The sequence below is a fragment of the Triticum dicoccoides genome, chromosome 4A (genome assembly GCF_002162155.2).
Source record: "Triticum dicoccoides isolate Atlit2015 ecotype Zavitan chromosome 4A, WEW_v2.0, whole genome shotgun sequence".
NCBI classification, from domain to species: Eukaryota; Viridiplantae; Streptophyta; class Magnoliopsida; order Poales; family Poaceae; genus Triticum; species Triticum dicoccoides.
Window position 1 is genome coordinate 34951179 of NC_041386.1, and position 20995 is coordinate 34972173.

The window sequence follows — 20995 nt, forward strand, 5'->3', positions numbered from 1 at the left end:
AGTCCCAGATATAATCACAAACATGACGAGGAGTCTCGAAATGCTCGAGACATAAAAATTTATATATTGGACGACTGTATTCGGACATCGGAAGTGTTCCGGGTGATTTCGGAGAATACCGGAATGCCAGAGGGTTACCAGAACCCCCTCGGGGAAAGATTGGGCGTACATGGGCCATAGGGAAGAGGGAAGGTAGCCCACAAGGGGCAGCCGTGCCCCCTCCCTATAGGGAGTTCGAATTGGACTAGGGAGGGGGCGTGCCCCCCTTTCCTTCTCCTCTTCCTCTCCTTTCCTTCTTTCCCCTTCTCCTCCTAGTAGGACTAGGAAAGGAGGAATCCTACTCCTACTAGGAGGAGGATTCCTCCTCCCTTGGCGCGCCCCTAGGGCCGGATGGCCTCCCCCCTTGCTCCTTTATATACGGGGGCAGGGGGCACCCTTGGACACACAAGTTGATTGCTTTTAGCCGTGTGCGGTGCCCCCCTCCACCATAATCCACCTCGGTCATATCGTTGTAGTGCTTAGGCGAAGCCCTGCGCCGATAGCTTCATCATCACCGTCATCACGCCGTCGTGCTGACGAAGCTCTCCCTCAACACTCAGCTAGATCGAGAGTTCATGGGACGTCACTGAGCTGAACGTGTGCAGATCGCGGAGGTGCCGTACTTTCGGTACTACGATCGGCCTGATTGTGAAGACGTACGACTACATCAGCCGCGTTGCCATAACGCTTCTGCTTACGGTCTACGAGGGTACGTAGACAACACTCTTCCACTCTCGTTGCTATGCATCATCATTATAGATCTTGCGTGTGCATAGGATTTTTTTGAAATTACCACGTTCCCCATCAAAACATGATAACTAACATACAAATATCGTGATAACTTTGACCCCAAGAAAAAAGTTGTCGAAAACAAACCCCTTGGTATTTTTTATGTTAATTGCATGATAATTTACCCACCACAATTTCGATAACTCGAGTTCAAACACAATGATAACTTTGATCCGGGAAAAAAGTAGTTGGAAAGATACCCCCATAATTTTTGTGTAAATAGCATGTGAATTTACAAACTGCAAGACATGATAAATTATATGCAACACCGTGGTAAGTTTGACCTAGGGAAAGTTGTTACAAGTTGCAAGACATGATAGCTTACGTATGAACACCATGATTACTTTGACCCAGGGAAAAACTCTTATTGACAACATTTTGTGGGGGGGGGGGAGGGCACCCCAGATAACTTCTGTGTAAATAACATGGTAATATATGGACAACAGAGATGATAACTCACGTACAAATCGCAGTAACTTTGAATAGGGGTCCCGATAACTTCTCTGTAAACAACATGGTAATATATGTATAATAGAGTTGATGACTCGGGTACAATACCGCGGTAACTTATGACCACCGGAATAGAAGTTGTTAAAAAGATACCCCCGATAACTTCTGTGTAAATAGTATGGTAATATATGCACAACAGAGCTGATAACTCACGTACAAACACCGCGGTAAATTTGACTATGTTTTTCCTTCCAAAATACATAACCTCGATACCTTTTGGGTAAATAACATGGTAATATTAGACCACAAACCTGATAATTGACATACAAATACCACGATAACTTTGATCCGGAGAGAAGAAGTTGAAAAACATACCCTCAATAACTTCGGCGTAAATATCATGGTATTTTATGCACTATAGACCTAATTATACATGGCCAACAGGTCGGCTCATGTACTGCACGGTCCGGCACATACCTAAACAGGTCAGGCCCGGCACGAAATGCAAGTTTCCATTTTTATAAGTGAGTCCTGCCATGTTGGCATGTGGACCTCACCTCGTGGCCTAGGCATGATATCGATCATAGATGGTGGGTAGTGTATAAATTACTTACAATACCATGGTAAATTTTGACCCAGGAAAAAAAGTAGTTGAAACATACCCCGGTAACTTTAGTGTATAACATCATGATAAGTTACGTACTATAGGCGTGATAGTTTATTTGGTCTGGGCGTGGTAACTTTTGGCTTGAAAAAAAAGTCATCGAAACATATCAACATGGGATCTAGTTTCGAAGATCTCGTCATGATGATTTTTTTACGTGAAAACGGATTTTCAATCGGAGCGACGGTTTGAACTACAAAACATTTTAAAGTTTAAAAATAGGGAGAATCTTTTGCTAACATCATCTTGTTTGTCTTTTAGTTTGGATGCAAGCATGGACTCATTAGTCAAGGTTTGGTGTATGCATCCCTCCACCACCACGCACGGTGATTAGCTAGTAAGGTTGCATGCATGTATGATTGGATAATAAGGAGGAGGTGTCCGAATCTATTGTTTATATTCTGATCAGTTGGAAGTTAGCACAATCCTTGATATTATGGTTCGGCCAACATAGAAACCTGATCAAAGTGTGTTCTGCATTTTTAGGGTTGACCATGTACATGGCAATAACAAAATGTGAATAATTTGACCGATTTCACAACCAAAATCTTTGAACGAGTCAGTGCATTGTCACGGGCCATGAATATTTTTTTGCCGGTTGCGTATTAAACATACTGAGAAAAACATGTCAACTTTCGCATGTATAGAAATGATAGCCCTTAACAATCGAAAAGTAATTTTTTCGAGAAAGAAAAAAAAACTAATAGAAGATGTGCACATAGAGAGCAAGGATCCAACTAATTATCAGTTACAAATTAAGATCTACTCATTGCTTTTTTACATATTTTCGTACAATGTGAGGAATGTTCTTTTTAGCTTCATTTGCATGGAGCAATGTGAGCGACATTCCAATTTTCATGAACTATAAATTGTAGGCTACATACAAATCACTTTCGTTGGTATTTTCTCTAAAAATGGACAATTAGTTATGTGAAATTTATGTCATGTGATAGCAGTTGCTCTTTCTCCTTTTCTTTAAGGATAAAAAATTCGACCTTCTCTTGAAGGAAGAAAAACAACCACATATGTCACTCACTCACATCACTACGGCCTCATGCTCTCTCAACACAGCCAATCAGTCACCAGGTTTCACCGTTATTGGGAAACCTGGCATGCAATGTCAAAAAAACTCCAACACTCACGGAAGATCTATCTAGGAGATGCATAGGAATGAGAGGGGAAGAGTGTGTCCACCTACCCTCGTAGACCGAAAGTGGAAGCGTTTGACAACGCTGTTGATGTAGTCGAACTTCTTCTCGTTCCGACCGATCAAGCACCGAACGTACGGCACCTCCGAGTTCTGCACACGTTCAGCTCAATGACGTCTCTCGAACTCTTGATCCAAGAAAGTGTCGAGAAAGAGTTTTGTTAGCACGACGGCATGGTGACGGTGATGGTGAAAAGATCCAGTCAAGTGATACTCAATGTAAACTAATCAGTAATGAATGCAAATGACAGAGGTGCTCTTCGGCGGGTACATTTTAATAAGAGAATGATGACTCAACATAAAAGTAAATAGATAGGCCCTCCGCAAAGGGAAGCAAGAATTTGTAGAGGTGCCAGAGCTCGATTTTGAAATAGAGGTGAATAATATTCTGAGCGGTATACTTTCATTGTCAACATAAGAACCAAGAGATGGTGATATCTTCCATGCTACACACATTATAGGCGGTTCCCAAACAGAATGGTAAATTTTATACTCCCCCTCCACCAACAAGCATCAATCCATGGCTTGCTCGAAACAATGAGTGCCTCCAGCTAAAAACAGTCCTAGGGGAGTTTAGTTTGCAATTATTTTGATTTGAGTTGCATAAAGCATGTGACTGGGCATCCCGGTGACCAGCCATTTTCTCATGAGTGAGGAGCGGAGTACACTCCTCTTGAGAATAACCCGCCTAACATGGAAGATACGGACAACCCTAGTTGATACATGAGCTATTCTAGCATACAAAACATAATGTTTATTTGGAGGTTTAGAGTTTGGCACATACAAATTTACTTGGTACGGCAGGTAGATACCGTATATAGGTAGGTATGGTGGACTCATATGGAACAACGTTGGGGTTTATGGGATTGGATGCACAAGCAGTATTCCCGCTTAGTACAGGTGAAGGCTAGAAAAAGACTGGGAAGCGACCAGCTAGAGAGCAACAACAATCATGAACATGCATTAAAATTAATCAACATCGAATGCAAGCATGAGTAGGATATAATGCACCATGAACATAAATATCATAGAGGCTATGTTGATTTTGTTTCAGTTACATGCGTGAACATGTGCCAACTCAAGCCACTCGAATCATTCAAAAGAGGATACCACCCTATCATACCACAATCACAACCATTTTAATAGCATGTTGGCACGCAAGGTAAACCATTATAAGCTCCTAGCTAATTAAGAATGGCATAAGCAACTATAATCTCTAATTGTCATTGCAAACATGTTTATTCATAATAGGCTGAATCAGGAACGATGAACTAATCATATTTACAAAAACAAGAGAGGTTGAGTTCATACCAGCTTCTCCCATCTCAATCAGTCCATCATATATCGTCATAATTGCCTTTCACTTGCACGACCGAATGATATGAATAATAATATCAGTGCACGTGCATTGGACTAAGTTGGAATCTGCAAGCATTCAATAAACAGGAGAAGACAAGGCAATATGGACTCTTGGTTAAATCAACAATAATGCATATATGAGTCACTTCAACAATTTAATTATGGTCTTCTCCTATCGACCCCCAAAGAAAAGAAAAGAAATAAAACTATTTACACGGGAAAGCTCCCAACAAGCAAAAGAAGAACATGAAATCTTTTTGGGTTTTATTTTTAATTACTACTACATGCATAGAATTAAAGCTAGCTAAAAGCTACAACTAATTTTTTTTCTTAAGGTTTATCAAACACACAAGAAGAAAGCATAAAAAGGAAATAGACTAGTATGGATGATACAATGAAAAAGTATGAGCACCGACAACTAGTAATGTGTGTGTGAACATAAATGTAATGTCGGTGGGAAATATGTACTCCCCCAAGCTTAGGCTTTTGGCCTAAGTTGGTCTATGGCCACGGCTGGCCTGGCGGATATCCAAAGTTGTAGTTGGGGTTGTAATGAGATGCAGCAGTCATTGCATCATGGGCTGCAGCTTGGAGGTGAGCTATCTCAGCCCTCCTCTTGTACTCTTCCACCTCCTCTCTGGTTATAAAATATCTCCCTTTTGCCTGAGAGTCAAAGAAAGTAGAAGCAGGGAGAGCGACATGATAGGTGCGTCGTTTGACAAAGATTGGTCGGTACTGGAGGAACTGATCGTTCCTCTCAACAAAATGATGACGAACCATAGCCTCATAATCCAAATAAGCAGGAGGCAACTCAATATCATCCTCACGTATGGTTATACCAAGAAAATTAGCTATACGGGCTGCATAAATTCCACCAAAGAAATCTCCATTAAATCTATTATGATGCAACCTACGTGCAACAATGGCTCCCAAATTATAAGATTTATCTCCTAACACAGCACTCCTAAGAATACTAAGGTCAGGGACACACATGTGACATGCTTCATCATTACCATTAATGCATCTACCTATGAAGAGAGCAAAATAATGTATAGCAGGAAAATGAATGCTCCCTATGGTAGCTTGTCTTATATCTCTTGATTCCCCCACAGTTATACTAGCAAGAAAATCTCTAAGCTTAGATTTGCGAGGTTCACTAGCACTACCCCATTGTGGAAGTTTACAAGCAGTGGTAAAATCCTCTAAGTCCATAGTATAAGAATTTTCAAAAAGATCAAACAGGACAGTTTGAGAATTGCGTGAAGATGAAAATTCAAACCTCCTCACAAAGGAACTAGTGAGATAGTGGTACTGACGGCACTTTTCTGCCTTGAAGCTCACAAGATCAGTGTTATGCAAATATGCGTTAAATTCTTCCTTAATTCCTGCTCGATCCATGAAGTCCTCTGAAGGCCATTCACAAGGCCGCACTGGAGCGTCCCTTGGTGGCTCATCATCAGCATCACACATTGCAAGCCTGGGTCCTTGCTTCCTTGAAGGACCACCTTGATACATTTTCCTAAACATATTTCTTCTTCTGAAAAATTTCTGAAATTTTTAGTAACTTCAAATAAAAGTAAACCAAACTCAACAAAATTTATAGCAACTACTCCTACAAGTGCCAAGAGCCTATATCATGCATTAGAACTACTTGGAACCATATAAATTTGACATGCAAGCTTAAGAACATGGTCACCTAGGCAGCAAAATTTGCAATGAATAAAGCACTAGAACAAAAACTAATTGGACCAATGGAGGAGTCACATACCAAGGAACAATCCCCCAAAGCAGTTTTTGTGAAAGGTGCTTTGAGCAAGGAGATCGAAAATCGGAACAAAATGAGCTAGAGCTCGTGCTTGAGCTGGATGGTGATTTTTTGGGAGGAAGAAGAAGTGTGTGGGTGCAGGAATAAGGTAGAGGGGAGCCACCGTGGGCCCATGAGGCAGGGGGCGCGCCCAGGGGGTGGGCGTGCCATGGACCCTCGTGGCCAGGTGCTTGCTCCCCCTGCTGTGTTCTCAGTGCCAAATATTCTCAAATATTCCAGAAAAATCATATTTAAATTTCAGGGCATTTGGAGAACTTTTATTTTCGGGGTATTTTTATATTGCACGGATAATCAGAAAACAGACAAAAATTACTATTTTTGCTTTATTTAATATAAATAACAGAAAGTAAAAAAGAGGGTACAGAAGGTTGTGCTTTCTAACTTCATCCATCTCATGCTCATCAAAAGGAATCCACTAACAAGGTTGATCAGGTCTTGTTAACAAACTCATTTCGAATAACATGGAACCGGAGAATTTTCGAATAGCACTAGGTTACTTCAACGGGGATATGCACATCCCCAACAATAAGAATATCATATTTCTTCTTGACAGTAGGAAGAGGAAATTCAAAACCTCCAATAGTGATTGTTGAAAATTTTCCAATAGAATTTATACTATGGACTTGAGGTTGTTTCCCCGGAAAGTGTACTGTATGCACATTACCATTAACATGAAAAGTGACATTGCCTTTGGTGCAATCAATAACAGCCCCTGCAGTATTCAAAAAGGGTCTTACAAGAATAATAGACATACTATCGTCCTCGAGAATATCAAGAATAACAAAGTCCGTTAAAATAGTAACGTCTGCAACCACAACAGGCACATCCTCACAAATACCGGCAGGTATAGCAATTGATTTATCATCCATTTGCAAAGATATTTCAGTAGGTGTCAACTTATTCAAATCAAGTCTACGATATAAAGAGAGAGGCATAACACTAACACCGGCTCCAAAATCACATAAAGCAGTTTTAACATAGTTTCTTTTAATGGAGCATGGTATAGTTGGTACTCCGGGATCTCCAAGTTTCTTTGGTATTCCTCCCTTCAAAGTATAATTAGCAAGCATGGTGGAAATTTCAGCTTCCGGTATCTTTCTTTTATTAGTAACATTATCTTTCATGTACTTAGCATAAGGATTCATTGTAAGCATATTAGTCAAACGCATACGCAAAAAGATAGGTCTAATCATTTCAGCAAAGCGCTCAAAATCCTCATCATCCTTTTTCTTGGATGGCTTAGGAGGAAAAGGCATGGATTTCTGAACCCAAGGCTCTCTTTCCTTACTGTGTTACCTAGCAACAAAGTCTCTCTCATCATAACGTTGATTCTTTGATTGTGGGTTATCAAGATCAATAGCAGGTTCAGCTTCTACATCATTATCATTGCTAGGTTGAGCATCAACATGAACATCATTAACATTTTCATTAGGTTCATGTTCATTACCAGATTGTGTTTCAGCATCAGAAATAGACATATCATTGGGATTCTCAGGTGTGTCAATAACAGGTTCACTAGAAGCATGCAAAGTCCTATCATTTTTGTTTTTCTTCCTTTTAGAAGGACTAGGTGCATCTATATTATTTCTCTGAGAATCTTGCTCAATTCTCTTAGGATGGCCCTGAGGATACAAAGGTTCCTGGGTCATTTTACCACCTCTAGTCATAACTCTAACAACACTATCATTCTTCTTACTATTTAATTCATTGAGCAAATCATTCTGAACTTTAAGTACTTGTTCTACTTGAGTGGTAACCATAGAAGTGTGTTTACTAACGAGTTTAAGTTCACCTTTAAATCTAGACATATAATCACCCAAGTGTTCAATCATATAAGCATTTTGTTTCAATTATCTACCAAAATAAGCATTGAAGTATTCTTGCTTAACCATAAAGTTATCAAACTCATCCAAACATTGGCTAGGAAACTTAGTAGGAGGGATTTCAGCTTTATCATATCTATAGAGAGAATTTACCTTTACTACCTGTGTCGGGTTATCAAGACCATGTGTTTCTTTAATAGGTGATGGATTAAAACCATATATTTCTTCAACATGCGGTAAATTAAGATCATGTATTTCTTCAATAGGAGGTAAATTCTTAACATCTTCAGCTTTAATACCCTTTTCTTTCATAGATTTCTTTGCCTCTTGCATATCTTCAGGACTGAGAAATAGAACACCTCTTTTCTTCGTAGTTGGTTTAGGAATAGGCTCAGGAGTTGGCTCAGGAGCTGGCTCAGGAAGTGTCCAATTATTTTTATTTGTCAACATATTATTCAATAGAATTTCAGCTTCATCCGGTGTTCTTTCCCTGAAAACAGAACCAACACAACTATCTAGGTAATCTCTGGAAGCATCGGTTAGTCCATTATAAAAGATATCAAGTATTTCATTTTTCTTAAGAGGGTGATCGGGCAAAGCATTAAGTAATTGGAGAAGCCTCCCCCAAGCTTGTGGGAGACTCTCTTCTTCAATTTGCACAAAATTATATATATCCCTTAAGGCAGCTTCTTTCTTATGAGCAGGGAAATATTTAGCAGAGAAGTAATAAATCATATCCTAGGGACTACGCACACAACCAGGATCAAGAGAATTAAACCATATCTTAGCATCACCCTTTAATGATAATGAAAATATTTTAAGGATATAAAAGTAGCGAGTTCTCTCATCATTAGTGAACAGGGTGGCTATATCATTTAATTTAGTAAGATGTGCCACAACAGTTTCAGATTCATAACCATAAAAAGGATCATATTCAACCAAAGTAATTATACCAGGATCAATAGAGAATTCATAATCCTTATCAGTAACAAAGATAGGTGAAGTAGCGTAAGCAGGATCATATTTCATTCTAGCTTTCAGAGTTTTTTTGTTTAAGCTTAGCTAATAATTTCTTAAGATCACTTCTACCATTGCATGCAAGAAAGTATCTTTTAGTTTCTTCATCCATACATAGCCCTCAGGCACAACAGGCAATTCATATTTATTAGGAGAGCCTTCATCATCACTTTCATCAATATTATCAGTTTCAATAATTTCATTCTCTCTAGCCCTAGCAAGTTGTTCATCAAGAAATTCACCAAGTGGCACAGTAGTATCTAGCATATAAGTAGTTTCATCATAAGTATCATGCATAGCAGAAGTGGCATCATCAATAATATGTGACATATCAGAATTAATAGCAGAAGCAGGTGTAGGTGTCGCAAGCTTACTCAAAACAGAAGGTGAATCAAGTGCAGAGCTAGATGGCGGTTCCTTACCTCCCCTCATAGTTGAGGGATAAATTTTTGTTTTCGCGTCTTTCAAGTTCTTCATAGTGGAGGGAGTCCTGGATTAGGGGGTCCTCGGACAGCCGGACTATATTCTTTGACCGGACTGTTGGACTATGAAGATACAAGATTGAAGACTTCGTCCCGTGTCCGGGTGGGACTCTCCTTTGCATGGAAGGCAATCTTGGCAATTCAGATATGTAGATCTCCTCCCTTGTAACCGACTCTGTGTAACCCAAGCCCCCTCCGGTGTCTATATAAACCGGAGGGTTTAGTCCGTAGGATAACAACAATCATAATCATAGGCTAGCTTCTAGGGTTTTGCCTCTATGATCTCATGGTAGATCAACTCTTATAATACTCATATCATCAAGATCAATCAAGCAGGAAATAGGGTATTACCTCCATCGAGAGGGCCCGAACCTGGGTAAACATTGTGTCCCGTGCCTCCTGTTACCATCCGCCTTAGACGCACAGTTCGAGACCCCCTACCCGAGATCCGTCGGTTTTGACACCGACATTGGTGCTTTCATTGAGAGTTCCACTGTGTCATCACCATAAGGTTTGATGGCTCCTTCGATCATCGGCAACGATGCGATTCAGGGTGAGGTTTTTCTCCCCGAACAGATCTTTGTATTCGACGGCTTTGTACTGCGGGCCAACTCGCTTGGTCATCTAGAGCAGATCGAGAGCTACACCCCTGGCCATCTGGTCAGGTTTGGAAGCTTGAACTGTACTACCGACATCCGCGGGGACTTGGTCTTCGACGGATTCGAGCCCATGTCAGGTGCACCACACAGTCACGACGAGCATGACTTACTCTACCGTCGGACGGTGTTCGGGAGATCATACATGTGGCTACTCCGGCCTTCAATCCAGAGCAGATCATGTCGTCCGAGGATGGGTGGATGGACCCCGCCACGGAAGCCGCACACCCAGCGGTGATAGAGCCGAATACTGACTTCACCTCCTATGAGACCTGTGTTGTCGGACCCCTGGATTCGTCCTCGGCCACAGGCTCCGAACCGCCCGCGTCCGTGCCTATTGAATCTGATTGGGCACCGATCATGGAGTTTACCTCCACAGATATCTTTTAGCACTCGCCCTTGGGCGATGTGCTAAATTCATTAAGGTCTCTCTCCTTGTCAGGAGGCCCTTGGCCGAACTATGACCTGTTGGAGTGGGAAGCGGACGACGAAGAAATTTGTTCCCCACCCACCACCCACTTAATAGCCACTGTTAATGACTTAACCGACATGCTTGATTTCGACTCCAAAGACATCGATGGTATGGACGACAATGCAGGAGAGGAACAGGAACCACCGCCCACAGGGCGCTGGACAGCCACTTCATCACACAATATATACATGGTGGATACACCCAAAGAAAACAATGACGAGGAATGGAAGGATGCAGCGGAGGATAATTCCGTCGAGAAGCAACCAAAGCGACGATGTAGGCGCCGCTCCAAATCCTGCCTCGGCAAAAACAGCGATAACAGCGCAAGAAAGAATAATAGCCTGATCGACTACAAAGCAAACGACGACCACATAGACCCAGCGATAGAGCAGGATGAACTAGCAGACGGCGAACATAGTACAGAGCCGCTATCCGATCACGGCGACGCCGAGGGTAAATCTCATCAACCTGTCTCCGGAAAGGAGAATAGTCCGGACGACAATGCACACATCATCCCGGAAAGGCACTTGGAGCAAGAGGACCTCCATAGAAGGCTTATTGCCACCGCGAGGAGTCTGAAGAAGCAGAAGCAAAGGCTTAAGGCTGCGCAAAATACACTCAATAGTAGATGAAACAAAGTGCTCGACACTGAAGAAAAGTACGATGGCAGCCGCCACACAAAGAGCTATCCAAAGCGCAAGCTGCTGCCCGAATTCGATGACGAGGCTTTAAAGCCTATACAGCCGAAAAATAAAATGACCGATCAGCCGGATCGACCACCCCGTGGCCGCGATAGGGCGGCTAACGATGTCGCACATAAGTCAGCACACGATTTACGTGAAGACTTGCACCAAAAAGCCGGTATGACCAGGTCCATCTATGGATCTAGGAAGCACGCTCTGACACAGAATCAAAACCAAACACTACAACCATCAGAATGCCATGACACATCCAAATACAGGGGTGCCGCGCACCCCCTATGCTTTATCGATGAGGTTCTGGATCATGAATTTCGAGAAGGATTCAAACCCGTAAACATAGAGGCATACGACGGAACGACAAACTCTGGGGTCTGGATTGAGGACTTTATCCTTCGTATCCACATGGCTCGCAGAGATGATCTCCACGCCATCAAATACTTACCCCTCAAGTTGAAAGGACCAGCTCGGCACTGGCTGAAGAGCCTCCTCAAAAACTCAATTGGAAGTTGGGAAGAGCTCGAAGATGCTTTTAGGGCTAATTTTCGAGGGACCTATGTCCGACCTCCGGATGCAGACGATTTAAGTCATATAATTCAACAGCCCAGAGAGTCAACCCAAAAGCTTTGGAACCGATTCCTCACTAAGAAGAATCAAATTGTTGACTGCTCGGACGCGGAAGTCTTAGTGGCTTTCAAACACAGTGTCCGGGGCGAATGGCTCGCCAGACACCTAGGCCAGGAAAAACCGAGGACAATGGCAGCCCTAACAAGCCTTATGACCCGCTTTTGCGCGGGCGAAGATAGTTGGCTGGCCCGTAGCGGCACCAGCAACCCAGGCACATCCGAAGTCAGGGATGGCAATGGAAAACCACGACGCAATAAAAGCAAGCTTCGAAGCAATGAAGACAGCCCAGACAACACGGCGGTAAATGCCGGATTCAGGAGCTCTCGACCCAGTCAACGGAAAAAGCCCTTCAAAGGCAGCAGAGATGGACCGTCCAGTCTAAACAAGATTCTAGACAGGTTATGTCAGATTCATGGCACCTCCGACAAACCCGCAAATCACACCAACAGAGAATGTTTTTTTTTTGACTGTGACCAACAGAGAATGTTGGGTCTTCAAGCAAGCCGGCAAGCTAAATGCCGAACACAAGGGGAGAGAGACACCAAGCGAAGACGAAGATGAGCCTCGCCAACCGAACACTGGGGGACAGAAAAAATTCCCACCATAGGTCAAAACAGTGAACATTATTCACGTAATGAAGAGGAGGAGCAAACACGCACTCCGAGACGTATGCGCCGTGGAACCCGTCACCCCCAAGTTCAACCCTTGGTCGGCCTACCTGATCACTTTTGATCGCAGGGATCACCCGACTAGTATCCGGCACGGAGGATCGGCTGCCTTGGTACTAGACCCAATAATTGACGGATACCATCTCACCAGAGTCCTTATGGACGGTGGCAGTAGTCTGAATCTGATATATCAGGACACAGTCTGCAAAATGGGGATAGAGCCGATAAGAATCAGCCAAAGCAAAACTACCTTTAAAGGAGTAATACCAGGCCCAGAGGCCCGCTGCACAGGCTCTCTAGTACTAGAGGTTGTATCGGTTCTCCCGACAACTTCCGAAGTGAAAACTTAACCTTCGACATCGCTCCATTCCGAAGTGGCTATCAAGCACTACTCGGAAGAACGACCTTCGCTCGTTTTAATGCAATACCGCATTACGCTTATCTTAAGCTTAAGATGCCCGGTCCACGTGGCATCATCATAGTTAGCGGAAACATAGAACGTTCCTTATGTGCGGAAGAACGTGTGGCGGCTTTATCAGCTGAACACTGAACGCCCTCTCCAACCAGAATAAATGATCGGTCGTCAAGACCGCGGACACGGCTAGATGAGTCCGGCACACCACTAGCTATAACAGCTCAAATAAACCTAAGACTGGGTCAATGGATATACCCCCATAGGTGGGGCTAGGGGCTTCCCACATGTAAAAAGGACTACAGTTTGGCTTGATCTTATTTAGATTGAATTTTAATGGTTTATTAAGAATAACCAATTTTTCGCACGAAAACTTTCACCTGGGCTTTTCTCTCTTACAGATGATCATCGTGCTACACCCTTCCAGGATACGGCACTACAGAGACACAGGCGCAGACGTGCAGCAGGGCCCCGTTCAAAGGTTTCTTTTTAGATTAAGACCCTGTGTAAACCTTTTTACTGTCTCTTGTTGCTTCACACCCTCATGATACTCAACATAACCAAGAGGGATGCTGGCGTTATTGACATTTCGTCACGTAAAACTAATGCACTTACCTGGAAATTCAGGGCTTATTATCGAGGGTGTTACTCAGCCCAGTATATGTTGTAAAGACCGAATACCTTAGGGAGTGTTCGGCGTTGCGAGTTTGGCCTTATATGCATCAGCTCTGAATCATGTCTTTGGTCAGTAGTTGGGTTTGCCCGGCTCCCGTGTTTTGCTACCTTACGTTCCGCTCTATCGGCTAAGGTGGCACCAGGAGAACTACTGTGATTGTGCCCTGGTTCATCTGGATGAGCACCTCAGTAGAGAAAGTCGAAAACTGACTGTCATGAGAAAGCGCGAGACTGGTCAACCACTCGAGGACTTAGCGGAATCTTCACGATTCCTCCGCATTAACGAAGGACCGGTTTCCCGGTCATGTATGTACGCGCAACGTATTCGGATAAGCGCGGAAGTACCAGGGGCTATATAGTAGCCCCACTGTCAAACTCCTATGGCTAAGTGAAAGTGTTAAAGCAATATAGTCTGATTGCCTCGTTCGCCGTGCTATCACCTCCTTAATGGACCAAGACGTTGGATCAAGTGTGAATACGTGCTTTTCCGAACACCCCCGCATTATATGCATGGGGGCTGAAGCCGACGACTGCAAACTTTCAGGTTATATACATACATAAAATGACCGCACAGGAGGCACCATAATACTTTCAGGCAAAAGTATAAACACAGCCTTTATAGTCCAAATAGCATTGTTTTTACAATTGGGATACATGTCACTCGAACATGATACTCTTCGAGCACTGATCCTCTATTAAACGAGCGCCTTCTAGGACTTCTACAAAATAGTGCTCGGCCGAGCCCTGCTCTACGGCCGGACCCCGGGTTGCAATAGCGGTGGCATCCATCTCTGCCCAATATGTCTTAACACAGGCAAGAGCCATCCGCGCACCCTCAATACATGACGACCTCTTTACAGCGTCGATATGCGGCACATCACCAAGGAATCGTTGCACTAAACCAAAATAACTATTCGGCCTTGGTCCTTCCGGCCAAAGATGATCCACGACAGACCTCATGGCAAGCCCGGACAACCTATGGAGCTCAACCCACTCGGCCATTTGCTCATTTAACAGCAGCGAACGCGTTGGAGCACTGAACTGCGACCAGAACAACTTTTCCACTTCGTGATCTTTTTGATATTTGAAAAACTCAGTCGCATCAGCAGCAGTCATTGCCAGGTCTGAATACGCGTCTGCAGCACTCCATAATTGATCTAGAGGGGCATACTTCGGATCTCCGAACTTCATCCGCAACAAAAAGGGCTTCCCAGCCATGATATCTCCAGCTTGACGAAGCTCCTCCTCCGCCGCTCTGATTTTAGAGCGGGTCTCCTTGGCTGCTACCATGGCTTTCTCCAGGTCTGCCGCTTTCGCTTGGCTTTCCTTTTCAAGAAGCTCATACCGGTCGGCGGCATCCTTCAGCTCAACGGCCATCTCGGATATTTTATCTTCGCTCTGGCGATGAGCAGCCCGTTCGGCTCTTAACTCTTCGGCCGCCTTTAGGGCGGCCGCATCAGTCCTCCTGGCTTGTTCCTTGGCTCGGGCAAGTTCCGCCCGAAGGGTCTCCACGGCGGCAGCTCCATCTGCAGTCACAGCATATTATAGATACTAGCATCATGCTCCTCTTAATATTTTTTGACCACCCAAAAATACATACCATGTGCCTCGTCAAGCCGCTTGTTCACAAGCGCAATGTAAGCATCTGCCGCGTCAAGTTGCCGGCTAAGTCCAGCAAACTCAGCAGTCCGGCCAGCCACCGGACCGTCAACCGCCTGCACATGAAAACAGCACGATCATTACCTGGGACCACGATCCTCTGTTTGCCGCCTCTAGACAGCAACCAGAGTCTCAGGGGCTACTATCTGTATAGAGCACACCTAGTGTGTGCGGTACCGTCAAATTTTTTATATATTACTTTGTGTACCTCAAAGCCTCTTAGCAGGCTCGTAAAAGCTTCATGCAACCCACTTTTGGCGGATGAGATCCTCTCAATCACCGTACCCATTAAAGTATGATGCTCCTTTGAGATAGCCGCTTGCTCCAAAAGACCCATCAGCACGTCCGGTTGTGCACCGGACAATCCCAGACTCTTTCTGTTGCTCTCCTTAGAAGCCGAATACTCCGGACTTCGGGTGGCCGAAGGGTTACCTTCTGGCCTCGGTGGATCTGGAGAAATCCTCCGTGATGACACCTCAGGGTCGTCCGCCCCAGGAGGCGGGGAGCCAGGGGGAGGCGTTTCGCTCTCCATCATCTCCGGAAGAAGATCCCCCGAAGACGAACTCTGTTGAGAAGGGCTACAAGCCAGACTGCAAGATATATGTCTCGGTTATTGTCCTCGGAGATAAAGCAGGATATATTTACCAAAAGTACTCTTGATTCACTTACAGCTTGGTGGAGGGCTGGCCCCCTTGCGGCCATTGTGCGGTAAGGACGCCCTCCGGGGCAGGGCCCCCTGGCGAAGGTTTCTTCCCCCGTTTGGAAACCTTTGTTTCCAAGTCTTCAGGGGCGGGACTTTTCCTTCCTTGGGGAGAGGGGATTCTATATTCTTCTCCCCAATTATCCTCCTTCGCGGAGACACTAATTCCCCCGGTTTGGATGAGTAATGCGCGAGGCCCACTTTCGGCTTCTTTATCCCTCCCTTTATCTTCCCCTGATGGCACTTGATAAAGTGCAGGCTCAAGCATCCGGGCTAGTACAGGATCCGATGAGCCTTCGGGAAGGGGGGTCGAACACCTGATCATCTTCGCCTTTCTTGTCCAGTCCTAGCCAAGAGCAATTTTTTCAGAATGATGCCATGACAAATGAAAAGACGACGTGTTCGGCCGCAGAATTACTTACATGGGTATCTGGACGATTGCAGTTTAGACCCGCATCCTCGGTGGTGTCCGGACACTTTATTCGTGATCCGAAGAACAATCCATACATCCCTTCGAGCGTCATGCCGAAGAATTGCTGAATAGTTCACGGTCCTTCCGGGATGAACTCCCACATACGGAGAGATCGATGTTGGCATGGAAGGACCCGGCAAACTAGCATAACTTGCATTACCTTGACGAGACTGACATCCCTCCTGAGGAGATCTCAGATGCGACTCTGCAATGTCAGCACGTCATTAACTGGCCCCCAGTCCAGCCCCTTGTTGACCCATGACGCCAGTTGTGGCGAGGGGGCCGAATGGAAGGCGGGGGCGGCTACCCACTTAGTACTTCGGGGAGTTGTGATGTAAAACCACTCCCGCTGCCATAAGTTGGACACCTCCGGGAAGGAATGTTGGGGAACGTTGCAGAAAATTAAAATTTTTCCTACGGTTTCATCAAGATCCATCTATGAGTTCATCTAAGCAACGAGTCAAGGGAGAGAGTTTGCATCTACATACCACTTGTAGATCACGAGCGGAAGCTAGCCAAGGGGATGGTGTTGATGGAGTCGTACTCGAACGTGATTCGGATCACCGATGTCCAAGTGCTGAACGGACAGCACCTCCGCGTTCAGCACACGTACGGGACGGGAGACGTCTCCTCCTTCTTGATCCAGCAAGGGGGAAGGAGAGGTTGAGGAAGATTGCTCCAACGGCAGCACGACGGCGTGGTGTAGTTGGTGCAGCAGTACTCCGACAGGGCTTCGCCAAGCATATACGGAGGAGGAGAGGTGTTGGGGAGGGGAGGGGCTGCGCCTTGGCTTGTCCTAAGCTCCCATGCGCCTCCCCACTATATATAGGGGTGGAGGGGATGGTTTCTTGCCCTCCAAGTCCATTGGGGCGTTGGCCAAGGTGGGAGGAAAGAAATCCCACCATTTCCTTCCCCACCGATTGTTATCCCCCCTTTTTAGGGATCTTGATCTTATCCCTTCGGGATATGATCTTATTCCTTCTAAGGGGGAATCTTGGTGCGCCTTGACCAGGGGTGTGGGGCCTTTCCCCCACTACTCACGTTCATGTGGGTCCCCCCATGCAGGTGGGCCCCACTCCGGAACCTTCTAGAACCTTCCCGGTACAATAACGAAAAATCCCGAACATTTTCCGGTGGCCAAAATAGGACTTCCCATATATAAATCTTTACCTCCGGACCATTCCGGAACTCCTTGTGACGTCCGGGATCTCATCCGGGACTCCGAACAACATTCGGTAACCACATACAAACTTCCTTTATAACCCTAGCGTCATCTAACCTTAAGTGTGTAGACCCTACGGGTTCGGGAGACATGTAGACATGACCGAGACATTCTCCGGTCAATAACCAACAGCGGGATCTGGATACCCATGTTGGCTCCCACATGCTTCTCGATGTTGTCATCAGATGAACCACGATGTCGAGGATTAGATCAAACCCTGTATACAATTCCCTTTGTCAATCGGTGCGTTACTTGCCCGAGACTCGATCGTCGGTATCCCAATACCTTGTTCAGTCTCGTTACTGGCAAGTCACTTTATTCGTACCGTAATGCATGATCTCGTGGCCAACACTTTGGTCACCTTGAGCTCATTATGATGATGCATTACCGAGTGGGCCCAGAGATACCTCTCCGTCATACGGAGTGACAAATCCCAGTCTCAATCCGTGTCAACCCAACAGCTACTTTCGGAGATACCTGTAATGCACCTTTATAGTCACCCAGTTACGTTGTGACATTTGATACACCCAAGGCACTCCTACGGTATCCGGGAGTTACACGATCTCATGGTCTAAGGAAGAGATACTTGACATTGGCAAAGCTCTAGCAAACGAACTAAACGACCTTTGTGCTATGCTTAGGATTGGGTCTTGTCCATCACATCATTCTCCTAATGATGTGATCCTGTTATCAACGACATCCAATGTCCATAGCCAGGAAATCATGACTATCTGTTGATCACAACGAGCTAGTCAACTAGAGGCTCACTAGGGACATATTGAGGTCTATGTATTCACACATGTATTACGATTTCCGGATAATACAGTTATAGCATGAATAAAAGACAATTATCATGAACAATGAAATATAATAATACTTTTATTATTGCCTCTAGGGCATATTTCCAACAGTCTCCCACTTGCACTAGAGTCACCAATCTAGTTACATTGTGATGAATCGAACACCCATAGAGTTCTGGTGTTGATCATGTTTAGCTCGCGAGAGAGGTTTAGTCAACGGATCTGCGACATTCAGATCCGTATGTACTTTGCAAATTTCTATGTCTCCATCTTGAACATTTTCACGGATGGAGTTGAAACGACGCTTGATGTGCCTGGTCTTCTTGTGAAACCTGGGCTCCTTGGCAAGGGCAATAGCTCCAGTGTTGTCACAGAAGAGTTTGATTGGCCCCGACGCATTGGGTATGACTCCTAGGTCGGTGATGAACTCCTTCACCCAAATCGCTTCATGCGCTGCCTTCGAGGCTGCCATGTACTCCGCTTCACACGTAGATCCCGCCATGACGCTCTGCTTGCAGCTGCACCAGCTTACTGCTCCACCATTCAACATATACACGTATCCGGTTTGTGACTTAGAGTCATCCGGATCTGAGTCGAAGCTAGCGTCGACGTAACCCTTTACGACAAGCTCTTCGTCTCCTCCATAAACGAGAAACATGTCCTTTGTCCTTTTCAGGTACTTCAGGATATTCTTGACTGCTGTCCAGTGTTCCTTGCCGGGATTACTTTGGTATCTAGCTACCAAACTCACGGCAAGGTTTACATCAGGTCTGGTACACAGCATGGCATACATAATAGATCCTATGGCTGAAGCATAGGGGATGACACTCATCTCTTCTTTATCTTTTGCCGTGGTCGGTGACTGAGCCGAGCTCAATCTCACACCTTGTAACATAGGCAAGAACCCCTTCTTGGACTGATCCATTTTGAACCTCTTCAAAATCTTATCAAGGTATGTGCTTTGTGAAAGACCTATGAGGCATCTCGATCTATCTCTATAGATCTTGATGCCTAATATGTAAGCAGCTTCTCCAAGGTCCTTCATTGAAAAACACTTATTCAAGTAGGCCTTAATGCTGTCCAGAAATTCTATATTATTTCCCATCAAGAGTATGTCATCTACATATAATATGAGAAATGCTACAGAGCTCCCACTCACTTTCTTGTAAACGCAGGCTTCTCCATAAGTCTGCATAAACCCAAACGCTTTGATCATCTCATCAAAGCGAATATTCCAACTCCGAGATGCTTGCACCAGCCCATAAATGGATCGCTGGAGCTTGCATACTTTGTTAGCGTTCTTAGGATCGACAAAACCTTCCGGCTGCATCATATACAGTTCTTCCTTAAGATGTCCATTAAGGAATGCTGTTTTGACGTCCATCTGCCATATCTCATAATCATAGTATGCGGCAATTGCTAACATGATTCGGACGGACTTTAGCTTCGCTACGAGAGAGAATGTCTCGTCGTAGTCAATCCCTTGAACCTGTCGATAACCCTTAGCGACAAGTCGAGCTTTATAGATGGTGACATTACCATCCGCGTCTGTCTTCTTCTTAAAGATCCATTTGTTTTCTATCGCTCGCCGATCATCGGGCAAGTCTGTCAAAGTCCATACTTTGTTTTCATACATGGATTCTATCTTGGATTTCATGGCTTCAAGCCATTTGTTGGAATCTGGGCCCGCCATCGCTTCTTCATAGTTCGAAGGTTCACCGTTGTCTAACAACATGATTTCCAGGACGGGGTTGCCGTACCACTCTGGTGCGGAACGTGTCCTTGTGGACCTATGAAGTTCAGTAGCAACTTGATCCGAAGTACCTTGATCATCATCATTGGTTTCCTCTTCAGTTGGTGTGGGCATCACAGGAACATTTTCCTGAGCTGCACCACTTTCCCGTTTGAGAGGTAGTACTTCATCGAGTTCTACTTTCCTCCCACTTACTTCTTTCGAGAGAAACTCTTTTTCCAGAAAGCATCCGTTCTTGGCAACAAAGATTTTTGCCCTCGGATCTTAAGTAGAAGGTATACCCGACAGTTTCCTTAGGGTATCCTATGAAGACGCATTTTTTCGACTTGGGTTCGAGCTTTTCAGGTTGAAGTTTCTTGACATAAGCATCGCATCCCCAAACTTTTAGAAACGACAGCTTAGGTTTCTTCCCAAACCATAATTCATACGGTGTCGTCTCAACGGATTTAGACGGTGCCCTATTTAAAGTGAATGTAGCTGTCTCTAGAGCGTATCCCCAAAATGATAGCGGTAAATCAGTAAGAGA